The following is a 27,491-nucleotide window of genomic DNA, read 5'->3' as shown; positions in this document are numbered from 1 at the left end:
CCATTGCAGGTTAGGCGTGCACAACTGCCCGCCAGTTACGTTGCACACATTCGTAGTTCTCCTGAGCATCAGAGTTACCGTCTCCTTTTCCCACTCGCGGCAGTTCATCTTCCGCATCGGGCTCAGGGCTCATGATTGCAATTCACGTGCTATCCCTTCCCTCCGAACTGGAGTCCTTCCCTTTACCACCTCTACTCGAGGCCCTTTCACGTACACCTCAATGGTGTAAACCTAGGCCGAAGCTTCGCCTGTACCTTTCGCATGGCCCTAAGCACTCGGTTGACCCCGCCGCTCTCTCTCACTTTCTCTGTGCGCACATAAATTCGCCACGGTTTCATTTATTACTTAGCGACACTCACACATCTATATATTTACTAGTTTTGAAAAATTTCGTTTCGACTAGCATAATTAGCTGGCGCAGTCTGTTTTTGAAAGCTTGTGATACGATTTTGAACTATTACGTACATGACGAAACGTTAAATATTCCACTTTCTCTACATCTTCATGGACCTCGTCACGCAGAATCTGTGGGAAGAATGTTAGCATATCCGATTCCAGCATAATTTTTTTAATTTTGCGCGTCACTGAACTTGTCCACACTATGGTCCTACGGAGCGATCAGTGTATCTAGTCACATAATCTAGTGACATGCTTTACAGGACTAGATTGTTAAGTGCAAAGCTAAATATTATCAAAGGGCCAGTTTATGTTAAAACAGAGATTAGACAAAGCCATCCAGTATCAATATTTAGATACATTAGTATACATATTCACAGTAAAGATTCCCACTTTTCTTTTGTACGTTAGTCTTTCCTCCATTTTGGTTTTGAACTTTCAGTTCAGTAGGGCGTTTTTATGGATCTATTCACTGTCTGTGTTTGTTCCACGTTCTCCTTTCTTAAATGACTTTCGTGCGAAGGCTATAAGGTGTTCTATTTCAGCATCAACATTCTTGATACTGCCTAACCTATTGTATCTTAAAGCAGCTCCAAAAAATTTGTTTCGGCCGTTTACCAATGCCATCATCCAGTCATTCAGCGGAGTGTCAGAGCTGTAACGGTCTTGTAAATTTTTAAACATGATTTTTTTACGCTTTTTATTATTCATATGCTTGTTGGTTTTTGCAGTCCTCTTAAACCTCTATATCGTAATCACAAGGTATACGGTATTCAAGTTTATAATAATGCTTGATTTAAGTTTCCATGATGACTATTTTACCTCGAACATGATTGTTTCCTCTGGGAGAAATCTTCTTCTGAGCCGGTGTATTCACTCCATATGTTACATAAGCGTTTTACTACTTCAAAGTCATTCTCTGAATATCAGCGTGGGTCGTGAAAATAAAAAACTTTCTCCATAGAGAATTCATTCGGTTGCATCCATATGTTAATTACTTAATCTTTTATGTAGAACTCATCAGCTGTGCATATATTTAAAGAAGACACATTGCATGCTTCCCTCGTATTGTTTCACAAGCATTACTTGTGCTAATTTTACACCAACATCAACCAAAAGTGTTCCACTAGACAATCAATGTTAGCTGAAAAATGATAGGCTGGGGCTATGGCTGGTGCTTCGCGATGTCCAATTTTTCCTCTAGTTTTGTTAAAATCGTTCTCGAAGTCAGCGGAAGATAAATTTTTAAGCTGAATCCATTTTTTTCATGTTCAAGCGAAACAAATGTTGCATTCAACTATACCGTTACAAATTCTAACATTAGCTAGAGCTTCTATGACGAATCGTTTTGTGTCATTTCTCATATCCATATCTGATAATTTCCTTCCATGCCTAATGTTCGTGAGAAAAGAACGAAAGAAACAGTAACAAAAATCTCATGAAATTGAGTAATTGCTAAATGTTTCGTAGTCTATTGAGGTTCTGTGCTGTATATACACCGGAGTAACTCTGCCTGATAATTTCTGATCATTATTTTGTTAGTTGATACGTAAATCGGAATGAACGCTAGGAGTCACTATTATTAGGTGACTTTTCTGTTTCAGGTGTTCTCTGCCAGAAAAGAGACATGACGTCTATGAATTTACAATGGTTCGCCACGGGCACTTCCCAGCTGTGCAGGAAGACATCAGGGACATAGCTGTCTGGCGCAATGGTAAGTGAGCGATATTTCCCTAACCTTAGAAACATAGAATCATCTCCAATCATAACTATAAGTGACAAAGTGTTAAGAATTACCCCCTCTCTTCAAATAACTGATATAGGAAAGACACTGTTCATAGTACTTAAGACGTACAGTGTCTGGTCACATTGTGACCACACGTAAACAGCATGAATATCCATCTTCGGCACGCAGACCACTGCGACACTGTCAGCGAAGTTCTGATAGGTACCGACAGAGAGGTGGAGCCATGTTGCCTAGTGCTTTGGCCAGCTGCGCTGGGTTTCTCAGTTCAGGTTCCACATCCCTATTGAGATGGTCCCATAGCTTCTCGGATGAGTTTAAATCCGGACGATTTGATGGCCAGGGGAGTAAGGTAAACTGTCGTAGTGTTCTTAGAAGAACGCAGGTACACTGCGAGCTGTGCGACACGTTACATTGTCCTGCTGGTAGAAGACATCGTGCCGAAGAAAAGCAAACTTCATGTATGAAGGACATGATCCCTTAGAGTAGATCATTCTTACGATGATGCAGTGTGCCTTCCAGAATGACGAAATCACCCAGCAAATGCCGTCCGGCGTGGGTCTTTCAGACGATTGTACCGTGATGTTTGCTTTCAGATATTTCACGCAGTACATGCTAACTGCAATCTGACTGCTGGAGCGTAGAATGTGATTAATCTGAAAAGGTCACCTGCCGCAACTCAGTGGATGTCCACGAAGGCTAGAATTTGGACGTCAGTACCGCATTTGAACGATTAAAAGCAGTCGGCATGGGTGCACGATCTAGGAGCCTGCTGCAGAGGCCCACACGCAGCACCATTCGCTGAACGGTCGTTGTTGAAGACTGTTGCTAGCCCTTTCTTTCATCTGGGTGGTCAGGTGCTCAACAGTGGCAAGTCTATTCGCCCGTACCCATCTCCGCAGGCGTCGTTCACTCCTGTCGTCTATGGTCTGCGGTGCACCTCAGTTACCTCTACGCCAGTTTTGGATAGTGGCATTATGCCATGCGCCGTGCATTTCAACCACGGTAGCATACGAACAATTTACAAACGCAACCGTTTAGCAGATGCTTCCAGCTTTGTTCCGAAAGCAAATGATTATGCCCTTTCGGACGTCACATAAATCGCTCTGTTTCAACATTACAACGACTGCACTAGTCTCCCCTTCCCCCAGACGCGCTTTATATGCCTTCCACTGCTAGTGCTGTCACCTGCTGTCTGTGAGTGGTTATTGCACGATGACACTGAATATAGGCGGTGGTCACAGTAATGTAGCCTGTCTATGTACTATAGAGATGCTCTTGAGTTGAACTAGAAAATTTTGTGTAAAAGAAAAAAGGCAGACAGTTGAAGTAAACAGTTGTGAAAAATTCCAAAGTGAGGCCTATTTGAGTAAAGACATTGTTGGGTACGTTCCTTCCATTGCTGAGAATATCCCTGCGTTTAGTTTCCCTTCAGTGTATAAGGAAGCCCGTCGTTTAGCCTTCCCGAGCCAGAAAGTGTATGTAGGAAACGGCTCACCAACTGTAGCTGGACTGCTGGAGGAAGTTCGAGGAACAGCCACGTACTAATGTGGAACCACAAACAATACCTACCGCACTCTGAGGGACGTACATCGTAGTTAGTTTCTGTGTGAGGGACGTGTGTGTGTGTGTGTGTGTGTTTGTGTGTGTGTGTTTGTGTGTGTGTGTGTTTGTGTGTGTGTGTGTGTGTGTTTGTGTTTGTGTGTGTGTGTTTGTGTGTGTGTGTTTGTGTGTGTGTGTTTGTGTGTGTGTGTTTGTGTGTTTGTGTTTGTGTTTGTTTGTGTTTGTGTTTGTTTGTGTTTGTGTTTGTTTGTGTTTGTGTTTGTTTGTGTTTGTGTTTGTTTGTGTTTGTGTGTGTTTGTGTGTGTTTGTGTGTGTGTTTGTGTTTGTTTGTGTTTGTGTGTGTTTGTGTTTGTGTGTTTGTGTGTTTGTGTGTGTGTTTGTGTTTGTGTGTGTGTTTGTGTTTGTGTGTGTGTTTGTGTTTGTGTGTGTGTTTGTGTTTGTGTGTGTGTTTGTGTTTGTGTGTGTGTTTGTGTGTGTGTGTGTGTTTGTGTGTGTGTGTGTGTTTGTGTGTGTGTGTGTGTTTGTGTGTGTGTGTGTTTGTGTGTGTTAATCATATGAGGTCTGCTGTGGGCACTTGGACGTGTTGGTCCACAGCGTTTCGTGGATCGTAGATTAAGATGTTGGTTCTGTTTACACTATGGGTACCTAGCTTTATAGTAATAATGTGTGGACAGTGGCGCTGCAGGATCTGCATTATTAGTTTAGTGACGACGAACCGTTACGTGCTGCTACTGATAAGGCGACGTAGCGTTGAAACACACAAACCAGTGTCCTTCAGTTGCAGGTAGTGAAAATGAGTCTGCATAAGGTGACTAGGCCTTTAATCTTAATGCTGTTTCATCGAAACACCAAAGGAACTGCTGCTCTTTCAGTGTATCGACGCATTAAAGGAATACGGAAAAGCCCTCTTTTGTGACTGTTTCTGAAGACCATAATTCGTAAGTTGGAATTAACTGGTGATTTGCGAAATGCTGCTGGATGAAGCCGACGACTAATTGAGCCAAAAATTATTGGAGTTGCTGGTGTCATGGCTCACAATGCTGGACGGCTGAAAATTCCAAGGTCCACTTCCAGAAAACTGCTGCGAACAGCTGTGAAACGGTACCTCCAGTGCGGCTCCAGGCTGTCGTGGTGTATATGGTCGTCACATTGAGCAACGTTTGTAACCTGGAACCTAAACATGGTACGCAATTAACAAATGTTTTCTTCTCATGCGGAAATTAAAATGCCACCCTCAATGGCTTATTCCTTAATTCTCATACGCATATCCTAACCAATGTTCCCACAAAGTTTTATTGTCCTACATCACTCATTTTTCAAGGGGCTCTCGCAAATAGTGAAGTGTTAACTATCACTACCCTGAGTTGCGGATAGGAAGAGTGTTTAAGATAATGCTCAAGTACTTAACACACGGCGTCCACTGGTGATACGAACTGGACATAAAGCCGAGCGAAAAGGGTGTTGGTCTCGTCTGGGTTGTTCTGCAGACGGTTTGCTGTAGATGAGAGTTCATCCAATCGTTTTAACAGTTAAAGATGGAGCATGTGAGTGCTCGTATTAAAAAGCACCACCTCATGGAAAATGTGACACTGACAGTTCGTGGCCTGCAGGATTCCAGTGCTGTCTGCTCCGACCTCTAGCCAGTACAGATAAAGCGCGGATGTGGAAGTACCGCCCCTGGACTGCCATGGCTGGTACAGCGTAGAAATAATTTCTTACCCTAAAAGCTCTGTGCGGTCAAAGTACCAATAGTTTATTTCAGTCTTAATAAAGAGAGCTCTTCACGGTAATCACTGGTCAGCGTAATTTTCCTTGTTTCCTACAGTACGTGTGTTGTGAAAAAACAGCTTAGGAAGAAGAAATTTGAAGACAGTAACATTATAGACGAATAAGGCACATTTTAAAATAATAAATACTGGTAGCAAGAACGGTTTTTATCAAATATTGTCAGTTCAGATGTTCATATCGTCGCTTCCCAGTTTTCCGTCCTTATCTTCGTATTGTTCTCAATACATGACACATTTCGTGAATAAGAGGTTCAGAATGCAGACAGCGAGTCGTGGTTACAGTTTGTTTTTTTTGTTAGGTCTTCCCTATGGTGTGTGGTCCCTTCCGTAGTAGGTGCATAATTATTCCCTTCAGAAATTTAAACCTTTCTTCCCACCAAATTACAAAACTTCTCATGCATTTCGCCTCTCATATATATGAGAAGGCAGCTTTTTGTCTTTCTTAATTTACTTACCTAGCCTTTAATGTGAAACGCCTCTAAAAATACTTTCGCCGCAAGAAAATACATCTGACGTAATAAAAAGAATATTTACTATTGCTCTTAATACACCGTTACTATCACGCGTAGTTCACTGTTACGTATACGATATCACGCTAATTAACTAAAATATAATTATTCTTAAAGGGTTGAAGTAGAACGTCTGCAGCAACATTTCATACTTGCGTGAGAAACTTTCTAGCTACCAAAGTAGTGAGTCACAGCTCCGTAATCTAAAAAACTATTCGCTATCAATATATGCACTGAGCGATGATGGTATCAAAGGATCTGCGGTTCTGAGTGAACCTCATTGGTTCCTGTGGCGAAATATTTGTATACTGAGCTCAGTGCTTAGCCACTCGCGAGAGTACCTTTCTGAAAGTATAGACGCTTTTTTTTCTCGTAAGAATATAAAACATATGATAGTTGACTGGACTATATGCCCTTAAGTTCTAGAGATAGTTGTGAAAATCTGCTTATGTGCAATCTAGTAGTTAAAAACAGCATAATACAAAATAAAAATATGTCACTGTTAAGTAAATCACACATTTCGTGCATTATTCTTGAGATTATGTAGGTCATCCACAAAACTTCATTATCTTGCAAATGCAAAGTTTCTCTAGATTCCATGTTGAAGTGAAAGTTTTTCCATAAATAGATAGGGTGATGCAATTTATGGTGGATGGAAATTCTGTGAAAATTAGGCTAGCTAGGTAGGGCTAGTCATTGTTAATACGGGGAACCTTCCCAATTTCGTTGTATGTGGGAATAGTTTGGACTCTGTCTTCCTCATATTCGTCCTCCTAATTCAATATTCATACTGATTACTCAGTCAGCAATTTGTAACCTGTCACTCTTGCTAAGAAGAAATGTCTTCCTGTCTTAACACTCCTTGTACCGCCTGTAAACACTGACACTGGTAGTAGGGCAACCTTCATATGGCCCAACTCTCCACTGTTGACAAATTTATTCAAGACAGCGGCGATACAAGTGACAACATTGCAGTGATGTAACTTTCCGTTACTATCCGCAGTAGGGCTCTTCCATTCAGGTGGTGGTGGTGGTGGTGGTGGTGGTGGTGGATGCATTTTTTAAATATTCTTTTTTTTTCTGAGCTAGTTTGCTTTTGATGTCCTCCATGCAGCGTCCATTATCAGTTACTTCTATGTCTAGGTATTTGAATTCGATAACTTAATCTACTTCCCGACCATGAATCCTGATTTTTAAATTTCTTGCCCTTCTCACTACTTTCATCTTTCCTCGATTTATTCTCAATCTATATTCTGTGCTCCTTGGGCTGTTCATTCCATTCAGTGGCTCATGAAATTCTTCCACACCTTCACTCAGGATAGCATTACAGTCAGCCAGGTCATTGATTTAACTTCACCTGACGTTTTTAATCCCACCTCTGAACCATCCATTCATCTCCATCACTGGTCCCCCGACATAGACTTATCAGTAGGGCTGAAGACTACATTCATCTCTTACACACTTCTTAATCTGAGCACTTATTATTCCCTATTCCCTCTTCGCTCTTATTCATGTTGTATATTACCAATCTCAGCCAATATCTTGCCACTGCCCCCCCCCCCTACTTTCTCAGAATTTCGAACATCCTACGGCATTCTTGCGTTGTTGAACCCCCCCTGCGGGTTCGGGGGTAAGAATAGGCCCATCGTATTCCTGCCTGTCGTAAGAGGCGACTAAAAGGAGTCTCAAACTTCTTTGCCTTATGTGATGGTCCCCTGTTGGGTTTGACCTCCATCTCCCAAATTTTTCCGAAGAGCGAGCCAATTCGGCAATGGCGCCTTACTTGGTGCATTGTGTCCATCTTGTCTTGATCTTTCGCCAGCTTATTCGTTGTTGCATTGCAGTCCTGCCTGCTTTCCATCTATTGGGCATGGATATGTTCCTGCGTGCAGTTTCCGCCATACAACGTGCAGTACCACTTGCGGCACTAACGGCGACCATGGACTATGTCACCTAAAATCCAGCACGGTAGCCCATCCGTTGTGGTGGGGCCGCCATGTACCCTGTTGGGTGTAGCCCCCCTGACAACACAGGGATCGCTCTGTTGATGCCTACGCCGTTTACTCCCCATGTATGGCAAGGAGTAGATGCCCATCCCCCTGGGGCATCAGGTCTCCCGGCAATGGCCATCCTGCCAGGTGGCCCTTGCTGTGGCTGGTCGGCGGCCATGGGGAGGGCCCTTGGTCGGAGTAGGTGGCATCAGGGTGGATGACACGCAATGAAGTGCGGCACATCATCTCTTGCTAGTGGCCAGCCACCAGCAGTTTCTAAGCGTTCGAGGGCTCATTTTAAAGGTAACTTTTATGACCCCAAATCGTTCCCCTCCCTGGCCACACCATGGGAGGAACGAAAGGCAATGAATGAGAGAGACGTATTCGCTGAGGTATCTCGTCTGTACCAGAGCTGATGGGGAATCCTTTCTATCAATGAACCCTCAGTTCTTTGTAGAGCATTTAGAAGACAAGTTCAGGGAGGTGGAGGGCTTGTCCAAAATGTAGTCAGATTCGGTATTGATAAAAACCGCATTTCCGTCAAGTCACGGGCCTTGCTAGCTTGTAATAAGCTTGGGAATGTTTCAGTTACTGTCACGCCCCATAAAAGTTCAAATATGGTCCAGGGCATTATTTTCCACAGGGATCTCCTATAGTCTGATAACGAGCTGCACGCCAACTTAGAGCGATGAGGTGTCAATTTTATCAGGTGCGTCCACCGGGGTCAGACGGATCATAAAGTTGCCACCGGTGCCTTCATCTTGGCCTTCGAGGGAGATACATTACCTGAGGTCAAGGTGATGGTCTAACGTTGTGATGTCAAACCCTATATCCCTCCCCCAATGTGGTGATCGAAGTGTTGTAAGTTAGGCCATATGTCGTCTTGCTGTGCTTCCACCCTCATGCCACGATTGTGGTAGACCATCCCATCCTGATACTCCATGTGCCCCGCCTCCCATCTGTGTCAACTGCGGGGACCACCATCCCTCTTGCTCGCCGGACTGTAAGATTCTCCAGAAGGAGTGTAAAATAATGGAACACAAGACCCTGGATAGGCTGACCTACACTGAAGCTAAGCGTAAGTTTGAATGACTGCATCCAGTATGCATGACGTCCATTTATGCCGCCACTGTCGCTCCTGTTAGTTCCCATAGCTGCACCACACACTGTTAGCTCTGAGCCAGGGAACCACACCTGCCCCCTTGATGGTGGGGCACTTCACTCAGTTTCCCCCCTGCGGGTCCAGGATAAGAATAGGCCCGAGGTATTCCTGCTTGTCGTAAGAGGCGACTAAAAGGAGTTTCAACCGTTTCGGCCTTCCATGTGATGGTCCCCCTTGGGGTTTGACCTCCATATTTCAAAATTCTACAGAAGTACGAGCCTTTTGGGCTAGGACGCCTTACGTGGTGTATCACTGGTCCTCCGTGCGCTAAGACCTTGGCACTCAGCATTGTAACGGCGTTGTAACCATACCCACTATTCCTCAAATTGGGCCTAAACGCCTGACGGGTTGTACAAGTTACGCCCATAGTGCGTCCCCATCTGCAACTACGATCATGATGGACTTTCCATGGCACCCGAAATCCAGCACGGTAGCCAGCCCGTTGTGGTGGGGTCGTCATGTACCCTCTAGGTTGTAGCCCCCTGACAACACAGGGATCGTACTGCCGATACCTGAGCTGCACCCTCCCCACGTCGGCCAAGGAGTAGATGCCTGTCTCTTTGGGGCATCAGGACTCCCGGCAACGGTCATCCTGCCAGGTGGCCCTTGCTGAGGCTGGGTGGCGCCTGTGGGGAGAGCCCCTGGTCGGAGTGGGTGGTATTGGGGCGGACGTTTCGCAGATGAAACGTCAACATGTATCAGGTCACTCTGCGGCAGAGTCTTCTAAAAAGAAAGGTACTGTCTCTGGTTCTCCTACCCTTTCCCCCTTGGCCTCTCCCTGGGAGGAAGGACAGGCCCGCCGGCTTGGAGCGAAGTACTTCGCCCGCTATTTAGTCTGTTCTCGGACCGATGGGGGACATTCGCCACCTCCAAGCCAATGTTCTTTGTCCAGCAGATAGAGGACATCTTCGGGGAATTCGAGGCTCTCAGTAAAATGCGTTCGGGGTCCGTTCTTAAAAAGACCACTTCCGCCACACAGTCGGCGGCGCTCCACGCGTGCCACCAACTACGGGACATCCCAGTGTCCATTGTCCCGCATCTGGCACTGCATAGGACGCAGGGGGTTATTTTTCATCGGGACCTTCTGCTGCAATCTGATCAGGAGCTCGGGGCCAACCTGGAGCGCCGAGGAGTGCATTTCGTCCAGCGGGTACAGCGCGGCCCCAAAGACCGTCGCATCGACACCGGGGCCTTTATCCTCGCCTTCGAGGGGGACGTTCTCCAGGAGAAGGTAAAGGTGATGCGCTACCAGTGCGACGTGCGACCTTACGTTCCGCCTCCTATGTGCTGCTTTCGGTGTTTGCGCTTTGGGCACATGTCATCACGGTGTGAGGCTGAACCCCTTTGTGGCGATTGTGGACATCCTCTTCGTGAGGAACATACATGCACCCCACCACCTCGGTGCGTCAATTGTCCTGGCATCCACTCACCTAGATCTTTAGACTGCCCCGCGTATTAGGAGAAGAAGATACAAGAATTAAAAACTTTGGATCGTCTCTCTCATTCTGAGGCCAGGAAGAAGTATGACCGCCTACATCCCGTGACGTTGACAACTTTGTTTGCCTCAGTTGTGTCCACTCCTTCCACAGTATCCTCACCCCTATCCTGTCCCCCCTCCACCTCCGCACCCCATCCGGGGTCTATGCCTCTGCCTCCCAAATCCCTCCCTTCCAAATCCTCCTCCCCTGCGGCCCCCACCCCCTCTGCCCCAGGGACCAACCTTCCTCCTCCTCCTCCTCCTCCTCTCCCCCCCCCCCGCTGCATGAGAAGCGATCCTTTTCTCAGGTGTCCATCGGGGAAACGTTCTGGACCCCAGCTTCCGAGGTCCGGCGTTCCAAAATGGACCCCTCATGTGAGGACCTCCTTCGGGTCTGGCCCACCATCCCTGTACCTCCTCGGACTTCCAAGAAGGCCTCCAAGAAAGTCTCTATCCCCCTCTCCACCCCGGCACGTTCCGTCTGACGCTCCATCCGTGAGTCGCTGCTCCCGGCCGTCCTCAGTTTAGCCGGGACGCTCTGCTGCCAGCCACTCAGCTGGCCTCTCGTCGGCGAATGATGCTGCCCCTCCTACGCAATCCGGGACAGTGGCTGCAGCTGGCGATGACTCGATGGAACAGGATCCGCCTCCCGCCGGTTGTAGCGTTGTTCCCTCAAAACCTGGCCCTCCGCGGCCGTCGAGGTGACCAGCTCTTCCCCCGTTTCGTTCCCCCCCCCCTTCTTTTTTCTGACTAGCGCTGGCCTTGTTATATTGGAACGTAAGAGGTATTCGATCTAATCAGGAGGAATTACAACTGCTCCTCCGCCTGCACTGTCCACTCGTCCTTGTTCTCCAGGAAACCAAGTTGCGCCCAACTGACCGTATTGCTTTTACCCGCTATACCTCGGAGCGGTCTGACCTCCCCCCTGTGGACGGTATTCCAGCTCATGGTGGGGTCATGTTGCTCGTTCGGGACGATGTCTATTACCATCCCATCCCATTGACAACCCCACTCCAAGCAATAGCTGTCCGTATTACTCTTTCTGCCTTTACCTTTTCAGTTTGTACCGTCTACACTCCATAGTCATCCGCAGTTAGTCGGCCTGACATGATGCACCTGATTGTTCTGCTTCCTCCGCCGTTTTTGTTTGGCGACTTCAATGCCCATAAACCCCTTTGGGGCTCTCTTGCATCCGATCAGAGAGGCTCCCTCTTGGCGAATGTCTTCAACCATCTCAATCTTGTCTGCCTCAATACTGGCGCCCCGACTTTCCTCTAGGACTCTACGCATACCTACTCCCCCTTGGACCTTTCGATCTGTTCTACCACTCCTGCCCGTCGGTTCGAGTGGTAAGGCCTTTGACACCTATTCGAGCGACCACTTCCCCTATGTCGTTCGTCTCCTGCACCACAATCCATCCCCACATCCCTACATCTGGAACATACCGAAAGCTGAATGGGGACTTTACTCCTCCCTGGCGACCTTTCCGGACCACGATTTTCTCAGTTGTGACAGTCAGGTCGAATACCTCACGGCTGTTATCAATGGTGCCGTACGTTCCATTCCTCATACTACCTGTTCTTCACGTCGCTTTTCCGTCCCCTGGTGTAATGAGGCTTGTCGAGACGCTATCCGTGCTCGACGACTTGCTTTACGCACCTTTCGCCGGCATCCTACGTTGGCGAATTGTATTGGATACAAACGACTCCGAGCGCAATGCCGTAGAGTCATCAAAGACAGCAAAAAAGCTTGTTGGCCCTCTTTCACCAGCTCCTTTAACAGTTTTACTCCCGCTTCTGTCGTATGGGGGTGGCCTGCGCCGGCTGCCGGGCATTAAGGCCCACTCCTCGGTACCTGGCCTGACCTCAGGTAATGAGGTCCTTGTTGATCCTGTGGCTGTCTCAAACGCCTTTGGCCGCTTTTTCGCAGATGTTTCAAGCTCCACACATTACCATCCTGCCTTCCTTCCCAGGAAAGAGGCAGAAGAGGCTCTACGACCTTCCTTCCACTCGCTGAATCTGGAAAATTATAATGCCCCCTTTACTATGCGGGAACTCGAACGTGCGCTTGCACTGTCCCGGTCCTCTGCTCCGGGACCAGATGCCATTCACATTCAGATGCTGGCACAGCTTTCTCTGGCAGGCAAAAGCTTCCTTCTTCGTAGCTACAATTGCGTCTGGACCGAAGGTCAGGTCCCCATGCGTTGGCGTGACGCCGTCGTTGTTCCTATACCCAAACCTGGGAAGGATAGATACCTTCCTTCTAGTTACCGCCCCATTTCTCTTACAAGCTGTGTCTGTAAGGTGATGGAGCGCATGGTTAACGCTCGGTTAGTCTGGATTCTTGAATCTCGACGGCTACTTACCAATGTTCAATGCGGCTTTCGTCGCCGCCGCTCCGCTGTTGACCACCTAGTGACCTTGTCGACATTCATCATGAACAACTTTTTGCGAAAGCGCCAAACAGTCGCCGTGTTCTTCGATTTGGAGAAGGCTTATGATACCTGTTGGAGAGGAGGTATCCTCCGCACTACGCACAGGTGGGGTCTACGCGGTCGCCTGCCCCTATTTATTGATTCCTTTTTAACAGATCGCAAGTTCAGGGTACGTGTGGGTTCCGTATTGTCCGACTTCTTCCTCCAGGAGAACAGAGTGCCTCAGGGCTCCGTCTTGAGCGTAGGCCTTTTTGCCATCACGATCAATCCAATTATGGATTGCATTCCACCTAATGTCTCAGGCTCTCTTTGTCGATGACTTCGCGATCTACTGCAGTGCCCAGAGAACATGCCTCCTGGAGCGCTGCCTTCAGCGTTGTCTGGACAGCCTATATTTATGGAGCGTGGCAAATGGCTTCCGGTTCTCTGAAGAGAAGACGGTTTGCATCAACTTTCAGCGATATAAAGCATTCCTTCCGCCATCCTTACATCTCGGTCCCGTTGTTCTCCCATTCGTGGAAACAACTAAGTTTCTAGGGCTCACGTTGGACAGGAAACTTTGTTGGTCTCCGCACGTCTCTTATTTGGCAGCCCGTTGTACACGTTCCCTTAATGTCCTCAGTTCTTAGTGGTTCATCTTGGGGAGCGGATCGCACTGTCCTGCTTTGCTTATATCGGTCCATAGTCCGATCGAAGCTGGATTATGGGAGCCTCGTCTACTCGTGTGCTCGGCCATCCCTCTTACGCCGTCTCAACTCCATCCACCATAGGGGGTTACGTCTTGCGACCGGAGCTTTCTACACTAGTCCCGTCGAGAGTGTTTATGCTGAAGCTGCCGAATTACCATTGACCTACCGGCACGACGTACTGCTGTGTCGGTATGCCTGCCGGCTGTTGTCAATGCCCGACCACCCCTCTTATCAGTCCTTCTTCGCCGATTCTCTTGACCGTCAGTACGGGTTGTATGTGTCTGCCCTGCTGCCTCCTGGAGTCCGCTTCCGTCGCCTGCTTCGACAATTGGATTTTGCCCCTCCCTACCACCTTCAGAGAGGGTGAGAGCCCGACACCACCTTGGCTCCAGGCTCCGGTTCATATTTATCTCGACCTCAGCTCGCTCCCGAAGGAGGGTACTCCGGCTGCAGTGTATTGCTCACGGTTTGTCGACTTGGTGCGCGACTTGCCAGTCACACCTTTATTTACACCGATGGCTCCAAAACTGACGATGGTGTCGGCTGTGCCTTTGTCGTCGGGGCCGGCACCTTTAAATACCGGCTCCTTGACCAATGTTCCAGCTTTACGGCCGAGCTTTTTGCTCTCCATCAGGTCGTTCAGTATGCCCGCCGCCACCGCCATTCATCGTATGTACTCTGCTCTGATTCACTCAGTGCTCTTCAGAGCCTTGGAGCTCCCTATCCGGTCCATCATCTCTTGGTGCAACGGATCCAGCAGTCCCTCCATTCTTTCGCTGAGGGTGGCTCTCCTGTCAGCTTTCTGTGGGTTCCCGGACATGTAGGAGTGCCTGGGAATGAGGCTGCTGATGCTGCAGCCAAGACTGCAGTCCTCCTGCCTCGGCCAGCCTCCCATTGTGTCCCGTCATCTGACGTTAGTGGGGTTGTTTGTAAGAGGATTGTGTCCTTGTGGTGGGATACTTGGTCCTCACTTCAAGGAAACAAGCTTGGGGCAGTAAAACCGTTCCCAACTCCTTGGACCACCTCCTCCCGACCATCTCGGCGAGAAGAGGTCCTTCTGACCAGGTTGCGGATTGGGCATTGCCGGATTAGCCACCGCTACCTGCTCTCCGGTGACCCAGCCCCGCAGTGCCCTTGTGGTCATGCATTAACAGTGCGCCATGTTTTCCTGTCGTGTCCCCGTTTTAGTCAATCTCGTGTTGTCCTGTCTCTGCCATCTACTTTACAGGATATTTTAACTGATGACGCTCGAGCAGCTGCTAGTGTTCTTCGTTTTATAACTTTGACTGACTTGTCCAAAGACATCTAACTCTTTCACTTATTTTATCTGCATCTTTGTAAAGACTTTCTGGTGTCCCCCCCTCTCCTTGAGTTTTACTAGATTCTATGTGCTCTAACAATTGTGACTGGGCGCTAATGACCTCAGTAGTTGAGCGCCCTTAAACCCCAACAAACAAAAAAAAAAAAACCACTCCCTGTTGCTCCTGCTCCATCTACTTCCGTAGCAACGCCCCCCCCCCCCAACCATCGGGGGACATCAGTGCCCCCTTCCCAACTGGAGAAGCATAAGACTTCTTCGGCTCCTCCCGCCAGGAAAGGGGGTCCCTTGAGGACATCCCTTCGCAAGTTCCGACCAGTACAAAAGCAGACACCTGCAAGTGGCTCAAACAACCACCAGTCCCTGGTCATAGGGCCTCACGGTCGTCGTCCGTTCCTGAGACTGACCCAGTGAAGCCCTCCCAGCCTGAATCTCTGAAGGCACAGCGAGATACGCTGGAAAAGAAAAAGGTACCCAAGAATCCCGACATTGTGGTGGCACCTGTCCCACCACTTCCTACAAGCTCAGCGTCTGAGGACGAGGTAGAGATTCTGGCGTCTGCTGAAGACCTGGATCTCGCAGGTCCCTCATACGCCATGGATGTCACTTGTGTGGGCACTGAATCGGTGGCAGCGAGTGAATAAGTGGCGTAAATTGCCTTCCCAGTCCTTTCACGCCTTTCTCAGCCATGGACAACACCATCCTCCAGTGGAACTGCAGCGGTTTTTTCCAACATCTAGATGAGCTCAGACAACTTACCAGCCTTCACCCTTTCTTCTGCATTGCTCTTCAGGAAACTTGGTTTCCAGCAATGCAAACCTCCGCCCTCCATGGCTATCGGGGTTATTATAAGAACCGGGCAGCTTATGAAAGGGTGTCTGGTGGTGTCTGCATGTATGTCCTTCACTCTCTTCACAGCGAGTCTGTCCCTCTACAAACACCTTTAGAGGCTGTCGCTGTTCGGGTGTGGACGCCACAGGCTGTTACAGTCGGCAGTCTTTACCTTCCACCGGATGGTGTCACGCAACATGTCCTGGCTGCGCTGATAGCCCAATTGCCGCCACCTTTCTTGTTACTGGGCGACTTCAACGCTCATAACCCTCTGTGGGGTGGGTCAGTTGCAACAGGTCGAGGCACCACCATTGAACATTCATTGGCACAGCTCGGTCTTTCAATTTTAAATGATGGTGCCGTCACACACTTCATTGTGGCGCACAGCATGTACTCCGCTGTCGACCTTCTGATCTTCAGCCCTAGCCTCTTACCTTGTGTCCAATGGAGTGCGCATGACGACCTTTGTGGTGGTGACCACTTGCCGATCTTTCTGTCACTACCACGGCGTCACTCTTCTGGGCACCCTAGCAGATGGGCTGTGAATAAGGCTGACTGGGACTTGTTCTCCTCCATTGCCGCTATTGAGCCTCTCTCTAATGACGCCACTGATGCGGTGGTTCACTCGGTCACCACCAGCATCGTTACTGCAGCAGAATCTTCCATTCCCCGTTCTTCTGGGTCCCCTCGGTGGAGGACTGTGCCTTGGTGGTCGCCTGAGATCGCCAAGGCGATTAAAGATAGCCGGCGGGCGCTACAGCGTCACAAGCGACATCCCTCCATTGAACACCTTACCACCTTCAAACGGCTGCGTGCGTGGGCCCGCTGCCCTATCCGCTAACGTAAGCAGGAGTGCTGGGAGCGGTATGTGTCCACTATTGGCCTCCATGTCTCTCTCTATCGCAGGTCTGAGCCAAGATTAGACGCCTCTATGGCTATCGGACCCCTGTCAGCGTCCCTGCGCTCTCACTGCATGGAGCAGTTAGTACTGACTCCGACGTAATTGCCAACCGCTTGGCAGAGCATTTTGCTCTGAATTCCGCTTCTGCGAATTACCCACTGGCCTTCTGCTCCATTAAAGAGCGGATTGAAGGTTGGAGCCTTTCACATCACACCTACCATCATGAAACCTACAATGTTCCATTCAGTGAGTGGGAATTTCACAGTGCCCTAGCCGCTTGCCCTGATACCGCACCTGGGCCAGATCGCATCCAATGTCAGATGCTGAAACACCTTTCAGTGGACTGCAAGCGACGCTTCCTCGACCTTTACAACCGTCTCTGGGTCGAGGGTGAGTTTCCGTCGCAATGGCGGGAAAGAATTGTCATCCCCGTTTTGAAACCTGGCCAGAACCCTTTGGAGGTGGACAGCTACCACCCCATTAGCCTCACCAACGTTCTTTGCAAGTTGCTCGAGCGGATGGTGAGCCGGCGATTGAGTTGGGTACTGGAGTCTCGGGGTCTCCTGGCTCCGTCTCAGGGTGGGTTCCGTAAAGGCCGCTCTGCCGCCGACAATCTGGTAAGCTTGGAGTCCGCCATCCGTACAGCCTTTGCCCGCCGTCAGCACCTCATTGCTGTCTTTCTTGACACGAGGAAGGCGTACGATACGACGTGGCGCCATCACATCCTCTCTACCCTTCATGATTGGGGTCTTCGGGGTCCGCTGCGGATCTTCATCCGAAATTTTTTGTCGTATAGTACTTTCCGCGTGCAAGTAGCGGCCTCCCATAGTTCCTCCCGAGTCCAGGAGAACGGGGTACCACAGGGATCTATCCTCAGTGTCTGCCTGTTTTTAATTGCAATAAACGGGCTCGCTGCAGCAGTGGGAACTTCTGTCTCAGCTTCGCTGTATGCTGACGACTTCTGCCTCTACTACAGCTCCATTAGCATTGCAGCTGCTGAACGTCAGCTGCAGGGCGCTATCCGCAAGGCGCAGTCTTGGGCTGTAGCGCATGGTTTCCAGTTTTCGGCTGCCAAGACCTGCGTTATGCGTTTCTGCCTGCGACGAACAGTCAACCCTGATCCGCGGCTTTATCTTGTCGGCGAACTTCTTGCTGTGGTGGAGACACAGGTTTTTGGGAATTGTTTTTGACGCCCGGTTGACTTGGCTGCCTCATATTCGGCAGCTTAAACAGATGTGTTGGCGGCATCTAAATGCTCTGTGATGTTTGAGCCACACCAGCTGGGGCGCCGACCGGTCTACCCTCTTACGGCTCTATCAGGCATTGTTTAAGTCCCGTCTCGATTATGGGAATCTGGCTTATGGCTCAGCATCCCCATCTGCGTTTTGGATGCTGTACCCAATACTACACAGTGGGATACGCCTTGCCACTGGTGCCTTCAGGACCAGCCCTGTGGACAGCATACTTGTGGAGGCAGGTGTCCCGCCACTGGGGTTACGGCGCCAAAATTTACTGGCCGCTTATGCTGCCCATGTTTTTAGCTTGCCCAGGCATCCCAATTATCGTGTCCTGTTCCCGCAGTCTGTCGTCCATCTCCCAGAACGTCGGCCTCGGTCGGGTTGCATGATCGCCGTCCGCGTCCGAGAGCTTCTCTCCGGGCTTGGGGTTTTCCCTGTTCCACCTCCTTTCTGGGCCCCCTCTGCACACACCCACGTGGTGTGTGCCTCGCCCTTGCCTTCGGCTCGAATTGGCACAGGGCCCGAAGGACTCAGTCCATCCGGAGGCCTTCCGCCGCCGCTTTTATTCCGTCCTAACCACGTATCAGGGCTCTGGCGTGTTTTACACTGACGGTTCGATGGTTGCTGGTCGTGTCGGTTATGCTGTAACTCTAGCGGACCATTCCGAACAACGTTCATTGCCGGCTGGCTGCAGCGTTTACACTGCTGAGCTGGTCGCCATCTTTCGTACCCTAGAGTATATCTCCTCCTGCTCAGGTGAGTCCTTAAGAATCTGTAGAGATTCCCTGAGCGGTTTACGAGCTCTCGACCAGTGTTTCCCTTCGCCATCGTCTGGTGATGGCTATCGAAGAGTCCCTGCATACTCTTGCCCGTTGCGGCCACTCTGTGGTCTTTGTGTGGACCCCCGGCCATGTCGGGATACCCGGCAATGAAAATGTTGACCGCCTGGCGAAAGCGGCCACCAGTAAACCATCTCTGGACGTTGGCCTCCCGGAGACTGATTTGCGAGCCTTATTACGCCGCAAAGTTTTTGCGCTATGGGAAGCTGAATGGCGCAATCTGACCACACCCAATAAACTCCATGCCATCAAGGCGACGACTGTGTGGCGGTCATCCATGCGAGTCAATCGCAGAGACTCAGTTGTCCTTTGTCGTCTCCGCATTGGCCACTCCCGGCTGACGCACAGTTACTGCGCCGGGAGGACCCTCTATGTCGATGCGGGGCGGCTTTGACAGTGGCCCACATTTTGTTGGCCTGCCTCCTTTTAGCTGTGGTCAGGCAGACATTTGCGCTGCCTGATACGCTCCCTGCCCTTTTACAAGATGACACTGCCATGAAGGGTTAGTTTTGCGTTTTATTCGGGCAGGGGGCTTTTATCATTTGCTCTAAGTGTCTATTTTTATTTAGTATTGAGTCTGGCTTCTGGCCTACAGTTTTAGCCTGAGTTTTTAATGTTTCTCGGTAGTTGGCTTTTCCTTTTTTTTCTCTCTATGGTCGGCCAACCACCGTCACACTGATTTTAATGCGTTTTGTCTTATCTTTGAGTTTCACTTGTCCTGTGTCGTCTGTTGTCCCTTATCCGTTTTTTACTCTGTGTGGGTGTTTCAAAGTTTTGGAACAAGGGACCGATGACAGTTGCCGTCTGGTCACTTCAAGCCCTCAAACCAACCAACCAACCGTTGTTGAACGCTTTCTCAACGTCAACAAATCATATGAACATGTAGTGATTTTTTTCTTTAGTCTTGCTTGAATTATCAGTTGCAGCATTGGAATTGTCTTTCTGCTGTCCTCTCCTGTCGTAGAGCTAAACTGATCGCCATATAACACACCCCTTTATCTTTTCCATTCTTCTGTATATATTATACCTGTCGTAAAGTTGAGTACATCAGCTGAGCTGTTAGGCTGGTTATATGACAATTCCCAAACTGGTCAGTTCATGCAGTCTCCGGCTGTATGTCGTCACTCATACATTCCACAAATCAACACGAATAAACAAATTTTTGTCGCCCCACCCTATTTTTTAGAAATTACAATGCAATGTTAGTCCTCTCACAAAGCTCTCTTAAATTCCCATTCAAATACTGGAACCCACATGTATTCTATATCGACTCCTGCTTCCTCCATTATGACATGATAGGTCCTCGCTTTCGTAACGACCCTCAATGCACTTGCTCTTCACACCTATGCATTTGGAAGTGAAATCACCCTGGCTCTCGTAATGCTATCAATACAGTGTTTAATACAAAATAATTTGATCCTTCACACCTTCCACGATGTTGAAAATACTTCTCAACCTCTCCAATCATGCAAGCGCTTGAATAAATTTAACTATATACATCCTTTTCGATTCCACTTGCAGATGAGCAGTGGGGGACTGAGGGGGATGGGGATGTGATGTGGCGGCCGATGGTAAGTGTATTAAACTGTTGTTGTTGTTGTTGTTGTTGTTGTTGTTGTTGTTGTTGTTGTTGTTGTTGTTGTTGTTAACATCAAAATTATTCCTATTACCTAGTCAACACCAAAGTTATCTATCGTTAGGTCTTCGTCTTTCAGTTTAGCCCATTACACCATCCTAGGTTTCCATTTCGCATACAGTTGACGTTCATAAGTCATTTCAGTCACAGCACCTGATCGGTGCTGGAGTCGATATTAACTAAATTTGAGACAGGGTGAGTTTCCTGCTTTTTACGTATGCGTGTTTTTACTGCATTACAGAGAAGGTATTATCAGTTGTTCCCTTTGTATACATCTGACAATGCATGTTTCGAATTCCTAAGGTTCAGTGGACTCCATGTACAATTACTCTAAAATAGTGATGGTAGAACGACTGTCTGTACGCTTCCATATGAGACCCAATTTTTCGTATCTGGTGTTTGTGGTCCTTATGCGCAATGTATGTTGGCGGCTGTAGAAGAGTTTAATAGTTAGCTTCAAATGCTGTTCCCTAAATTTCCTGTGTAGTGTTCCTATAAAAAAGTTCTCCAAGGACTTCCGTTTGAGTTCCGAAAGCATCTCCGTGGCACTTACTTAAAGGTAACAAATCTAGCAGTCATCTGCTGAATTGCTTAGATGGCTTTCGTCAATCTGACCTCGTACCGATCAAAGACACCAGTGAAGTAAGCAGGGCGATAGTAATACTGTAACAGAACGTTAAAACTTTGTTCTTCCTATTCATCAGCATAAACTTGAATTTTGCCGCATTTAAGGCTAACGGCCATTCATCACACCAACTGGAAATTTTGGCTGTCTTCTTGTGCCCTCCTAAAGTCACTCAACTTTGATGTCTTATCCTACACCGCAGCATCGTTGGCAGACTAGGATTGAGTCTGTCGCGCTGACCACTCAGTTACCGGGGGTGGACAGCAGCGATCATATTGCCCTACTGACGATACCCTTGTCTCTGACGAACTCTCCCCGTCGAGGACAGCATATTGAATATAACGTCTCACATATCTCTGAGCCTATTCCATATGCTCGTGCCTTCGTTACAGGCTGCGATGGGACATCGTGTCGTATACCTTCAGGGAATCTAGAAATATGGAATTTGTTACCCTTCGTTCATAGTTTTCTATATATCATGTGAAATAAAGGCATGCCGATTTTAGCACGAATGATGATTTCTAAAACCATGCTGATTCATGAACATAAACCGCTCAGCCTCAAGAAAGTGTGTTATATTCTAACAGACAATACGTACAAGGATTCTACAGCAAACTGAAGTTAGGGATATTAGTATGCAATTTTGCAGGTCCGTTCATTCACCTACCTTCTATATTGGAGTCACCAGACTCCCTCCCTCCCACAGTCGTTTGGGCCTTTGTGTTGGACAAGAGAGAAGGAGATTAATGATAAATGCAGACTGGGTAACGGACCAATGCCTTGGAGTATTCCTAGTAAACATCGAACTGGGATGCCATCCGAACCAGATGATTTGTTTTTCAAATCTTTAAGTTGCTTCTGTCAGGTATACTTATGTCGTCCATACAGGGAGTCTGTCCGAAGGTCAAGAAATGACATGTTTGTATGGTTCTTCATGCGAGAACGAGGTCTTAAACATGAAAGCTTTGGTTTTGCTATCTTCATCTGCTGCAACGGACTGGTCAACAATGAGCTGAATGGAATCGTTAAACCCGCTTACAGATTTTCCATACGACCTGAATTGCTAGTCGTCTAATAAGTCAAATTACACAGTATTCTCGTTTTTCAGTTTGTGGCGACAGTACTTCATTCCTAAATATACTGCATACATCTGGTACTGTTTAGTGATCCCTGCAGTACGAGGTTCATTATAAAAGCAATGTCTGACTCAGTGACCTGGCATCTGACAGGATCTGCTAATACACAGAAATTTCGTGGCGGATTTCTGTGCATAACTGATGCTGTGTGTGTGATGCATATAACAAAGATTATATTTTCATTCATTTTTGTTTCAGGAGCTGTACCAGATAGCCTGGCGTCGCCACTATCACCAACACTAAGGTGGTACCATCATTACATATGTCGGACGTCGTATGCTGGGCAGACTGGTAAACCAGGACAAGTGGCAAACTGTGGCAGAACTGACATCAGACTTTAATGCTGGTCAGAGTACACGTGACTGAACACAGTGCACTGAAAAATCCTGATGACCCATGCATGTGCCTGCCAGAAGAATATAAAGATGATGTAATTTTCCAATCTGAATTAATAAATATAGATTAGGAGGCCTATACGTCCTTCTCTTCAAACAAAAAGAAAAAACCTCTCACCTGATATCAAACATTGTCCACAAGACAGATCCCTTACATCAGAGTGTACAACTGCAACGGATGTGTGTTTGATGCTTTAGAAATACTCCATGTGTTTGCTATATAGATGTTAACTCAGCGTCTAGTCAGCTGCAGATTATATCGGTGACTGTGCTGAATGGCTGGTCGGCCAAAGGCAGTGTGAGGGGGGCGTTTCAGTCTATAACTTTGCAAGAGTGTGGTTCGTTTGACGCTAACCTTAAACATTCCACACTGTTGGCGGAGCTATGACATGTCTCCATTTCCATAGAATGGTCAAAACAGTCCTATAGCAGTAACTCAGCTTACCCTGTTTCTACATGGGTTTCAGGTGTTGGTAGATCCAGATCTGACTTTTGCTCATTAGTGGAGCAATCATGTGCAAAGCTGCAGGGTGGCTGTGCAGTCTGAGGGGGCAGTTGGAAGATGCATAAGGACTATCTAAAATTTTACTGTAGCTGATAGGTTCGAAAAAGATGACTCGTTTCAAGATATGAGTGTGCCAGAAATGATTCATGAGCGACAGTAATCATTAGAGGACTTTCCATGGGATCCAACGCAAGTATGTGGTTGAATGGTAAGACTTGATTCCAAATACCAGACAGCATTCTACTGGAGAGTGTAACACTAGAGATCTGAAAAGAGTGTGTACATTTCTTACGACCTCAATCAGCACAATCTACAGTTTGTGATCCTTCTCAATCAACCTTCGCCTATAACGCACTGGATATATCGCAGTACTTCTGACATGGCATAGAGACGATAAATTACAAATACTTGGCGGCATGAGGAAGTTGCAAATACCGGTTTCATACCATGTTCCTTAGCCAAAATAACTTCCTAAATACTGTGATTTTTATCACCAGGTTGCATCGTGGGCTATGTGTAACTGCACTGTGGATCTGATAATATACACTCCAGTTATGTCTATATTCAGTGTACGGTATTTGTCTGGAAAAACCAATTCGTTCGTAGGTAATGCCAGAAGTCAATTTATAAAGCCGATATAGCTTTTAACGTGAATACTTGTGTGCACCAGTAGAACCAATACCGGTCGTGATAGTAATATGGTTGTTTTTAACATACAACGGTTTTTTAAGATTATTACGCATCTCTGACAGTGGTAACACTCGCAGGAAAACCTTGGGAACATGTCTACCCATCGCTGATTTTTTTTTTCCTCTATTATTTCGTATCACCAGCAATCAGTTATTGGCAGAGTATTGTACTTAGTAGTAGGGGGGTGCGCGAGTCCAGACGTAAGGAAGTTATGGATTTGACGTAGAATACTGTGATAGCAAAGGGGAAAGTATGTCAAGTAGTAAGAATGGTACAGATATTTCTATTTCCAGCAGGGTGTATTTCCAATACTTCGCCCTTTGTCGAATGTCTTCCAATTGAGACCACGATCGTAACATGTAATTGTGAGTACACTGATAAAATATGACTGGTTTCCTAGGATGATTCTGACTGCGCCAGTAAAGTGCGGCGGGAATGATTCACGTAGTAGGTGTCCAAATGAAGAGGCCTGTTGGGATGCAGGAATGTAGCTGACTTAATGTCGTCCTCTAGACGACCGAATAGTGAACACTTAGTATCCGTTGGATAGCCTTCATAGTCACGTGGAAATCTGAGAATATTGAATATGGAAGTGTGTTTCCGCTCGACAATTATTCCCTCCCATCTAAATTGTCCGATTGACTGCTTCAGCACATTTACTGCCTTACTGTTATGCGTTTGATAGAGAAAAGTATCGCGAAAATGGTATATTGTGACAAAACATGTGAAATTACATATGTTCTTGTAATCAAAATCTGGAGACTGGTGTAGAAAGCAAGCAAGCAACCAAGCACGTTGGGATCCAAAACGGTGACGCCTTTGTGCAGAAGGGAACCGACCCAGCCTTTGTACAACAATCTTTGCGGTATGTGTTTCTCGTGTTCGATAGCTATATGAATTATACAAAAAGGGGTGATTTTGTATTGGTGCAGGGTAGGAATTTTATGTTTACTACAGCGACACGGTACACAGTGATACATTGTCGGGTTAGGGATCAGTTCCACACTCTAATATTAAAGCTTCCATCCTCAGTGACAGAGCTTTGTAATTAAGTCTTTCCGTATTTGACGATCTGTAGGTTACTTTGCAGGGTTTGTCAGTGCAATATGGCGATCTGTACAAAATAGTGTTTTGCCACTGAAAGTCTCGTCTGCAGAAATAAAAAAGGCAGGCAGTACTTACACACCAGTGACATCAGTAATTCGGCGGGTAAATTCAGTAAGAGCCAATGATGCTTAGTTCATTAAAGAGACCTCCTTTGTGTTAGGATATAGGAGCCTCTACATAGTGGTGAGAACGTCTGCGTTTCGGAAATGTTTGTTGAAAGCAGGAAGGGTAACATGTCTTATGGGGTGTCACATTAACACAATCAAGAGGGATGCATTTGGTTTTATTCTGGGCTATTTTCGTAAAGAGATTGTTAGGTCAAGCCTTACCCTGCACACAAGCTGAGACATTACAAAAGCTCACCGCGCGGGATTAGCCGAGCGGTCTGACGGCGCTGCAGTCATGGACAGTGCGGCTGATCCCGGCAGAGGTTAGAGTCCTCCCTCGGGCATGGGAGTGTGTTTTTGTCCATAGGATAATTTAGGTTAAGTAATGTAAGCTTAGGGACTGATGACCTTAGCAGTTAAGTCCCCACAAGATTTCACACACATTTGAACATTTTTTACAAAAGCGACAAGTAACTATTTCTGGGACACTATAAAATTTGCGAGAGGTCAACTTGACTCGTATTTACATAGCCATGTGAAATCAGTATAACATTGTGAACCTTTCAGATGAGCTTGTGATGGTGAGTAGCTACTTGAACATTTCGCGGTGATGCGTCAGCCACACTTTGCTGGCAAATGAGTGCACGGCTAGACGCAGCTTGCATGTCCCCTTAGAATCACCAGGAACAATGCAGCCTGTGCTATTGCTGAGAAGCATTGGAACAGATTTTTGCTGTATCTGCGAATGTGAGTTGCTTGGCAATTAGGCCATTGCTGGACCACAGGTATACAGGCACAGTGTCAGCAATGGTGAACATGAGTGTCCAGAGGTTGACTTGTCATGTGTCAGTGTAAATAACAGCCATCAGTATAACGCTCAAATAACTTTAACTGCAGACGCTACTTTCACCTGTTGGCTGCTGTCAACAGTGGTGCAAGAGCAATGGCTCGCACCCCCATGCGTTCGTCTACCCAGCAGCGGATAGTGGCGGCAGTGATGTGTGCCCGCATTGGAACAGTTCGCTGAATGTTGTGGTTGACGATTGTTTGAAAGCGTTTATGTGCAATGAGAGTTCGTGCACTGCAATATTTTGGGCTGTTTGTGTTGTGTGTTTGCATAATGTTACACATGTATTATATTTTGACAAGTTACGAGCTGTTTTCGTGTCTGTTGCATTATTTTGTGAACAGGTGTGCAGGCTGTGCAATTCATGATTTCGACAGTTGACGATTAGCGTGTTTTCAGAGCCTTTACAAGCATTATTTTGAAAATTTAGGAATTGTTTGTGTCTTAGCCCATCAGTATGCTGCATTATTTCGGTGATTTAAGAGTAGGTTGCACGTTTGTAGACCATTTACTGCAACCTCAAGCACGCCAGTGTGTTTTGTATCAGTGTAATAAATAAACTGTGTGAAGTCTATCCATAAATAAATTGTTCCAAAATAAAGTACACTCCTTCCTATCCAGCAACCTGGCACAGGCTGAGTCATTTTCCCCAGACCACCATGGGATGAATCTGCTCTCTGGTGGCAGTACTGTGTACTAGGTCAGTTGGCCTCCAGACCTTATGGTAAACACACTGGATGGAGCTACTGCCTCAAATTGTTTAAAGACTGTGTGCAAAACAGATTTGCATCCATCCTATCAATCACAGGCTGAGTCCTTTCCCCACCAATTACAAGGAAGAGGCGGTGGTCAGATGACTTAAGTTGGTGGAGGTAGCCCAAATGACGTTTTTGCCAAAAATTTGAACTTCCTACCATTTTTGGGGAGGGGTTAATTAATTGATCTGTTTAGTCAATCAAATTGATGGGAGTGAGAGGGGCTATTCCAGAAACTGAGACCTGAAAGTGTACCTGTGGCAATGAGGGGGTCAGAGGTTTCCTGAGGGGTTGGGAGGGAGGGGGGGGGGACGAAAGGAACAATAGGTTAAGGACCTGTCAATGAAAAGGAAGGATCCTTTTAGCAGAAAAAACATTAATAACCTGTCAATCAGAAGAGAACAATCAGTTTACCCCTGATGTAGGCGACTTGCACTAATGAAATGCACCAGCTCTTTCTCCCCTACTACTGATACTATTGCAGTCTTACAATCACTCTCTCCTTTTCATTAACTGATTATAAAAGTTCGTGTCGGCTTGTTGCTAAGAGATTACGCGTTTCCTTGGGAGTCGATAATCTAAGTAATGGCTCAAAACAATCTTCATACAAGGTTTTCTAAAAATCTGACGAATTCCTGTCTCTGGAAACAGTTTTAATAGCATGATTGCCACATTCTACAGCTAGCAAATTTAGCTATTCCCGTATTACAATAGAACGATCAAGAAACTTCCCCCTTTTGTACTGCAAGTTCTGTATAAATTGCTGCGTCAGTACAGTTTCTGATAAAGGTAGCGCACCAAAGCATACG

General features: G+C 47.2%; 1 long non-coding RNA gene across 2 annotated transcripts in view; it reads left to right on the top strand.

The window, feature by feature from the left end:
* LOC126249576 (uncharacterized) overlaps positions 1-22,750 on the top strand; it is a 234,259-nt gene extending 211,509 nt beyond the window's left edge. For both annotated transcript variants that reach the window (XR_007545616.1, XR_007545617.1), the window contains 2 exons: positions 2,001-2,110; positions 22,475-22,750. This is a non-coding gene — a long non-coding RNA (uncharacterized LOC126249576). The remainder of the gene's footprint in view (positions 1-2,000; positions 2,111-22,474) is intronic.
* The last annotated feature ends 4,741 nt before the right edge of the window (positions 22,751-27,491 follow it).

Source organism: Schistocerca nitens, chromosome 3, assembly GCF_023898315.1.
Source record: "Schistocerca nitens isolate TAMUIC-IGC-003100 chromosome 3, iqSchNite1.1, whole genome shotgun sequence".
Taxonomy (NCBI): domain Eukaryota; kingdom Metazoa; phylum Arthropoda; class Insecta; order Orthoptera; family Acrididae; genus Schistocerca; species Schistocerca nitens.
Note: the sequence above shows the minus strand (reverse complement) of the source record. Positions and strands in the feature narration are given on the sequence as shown.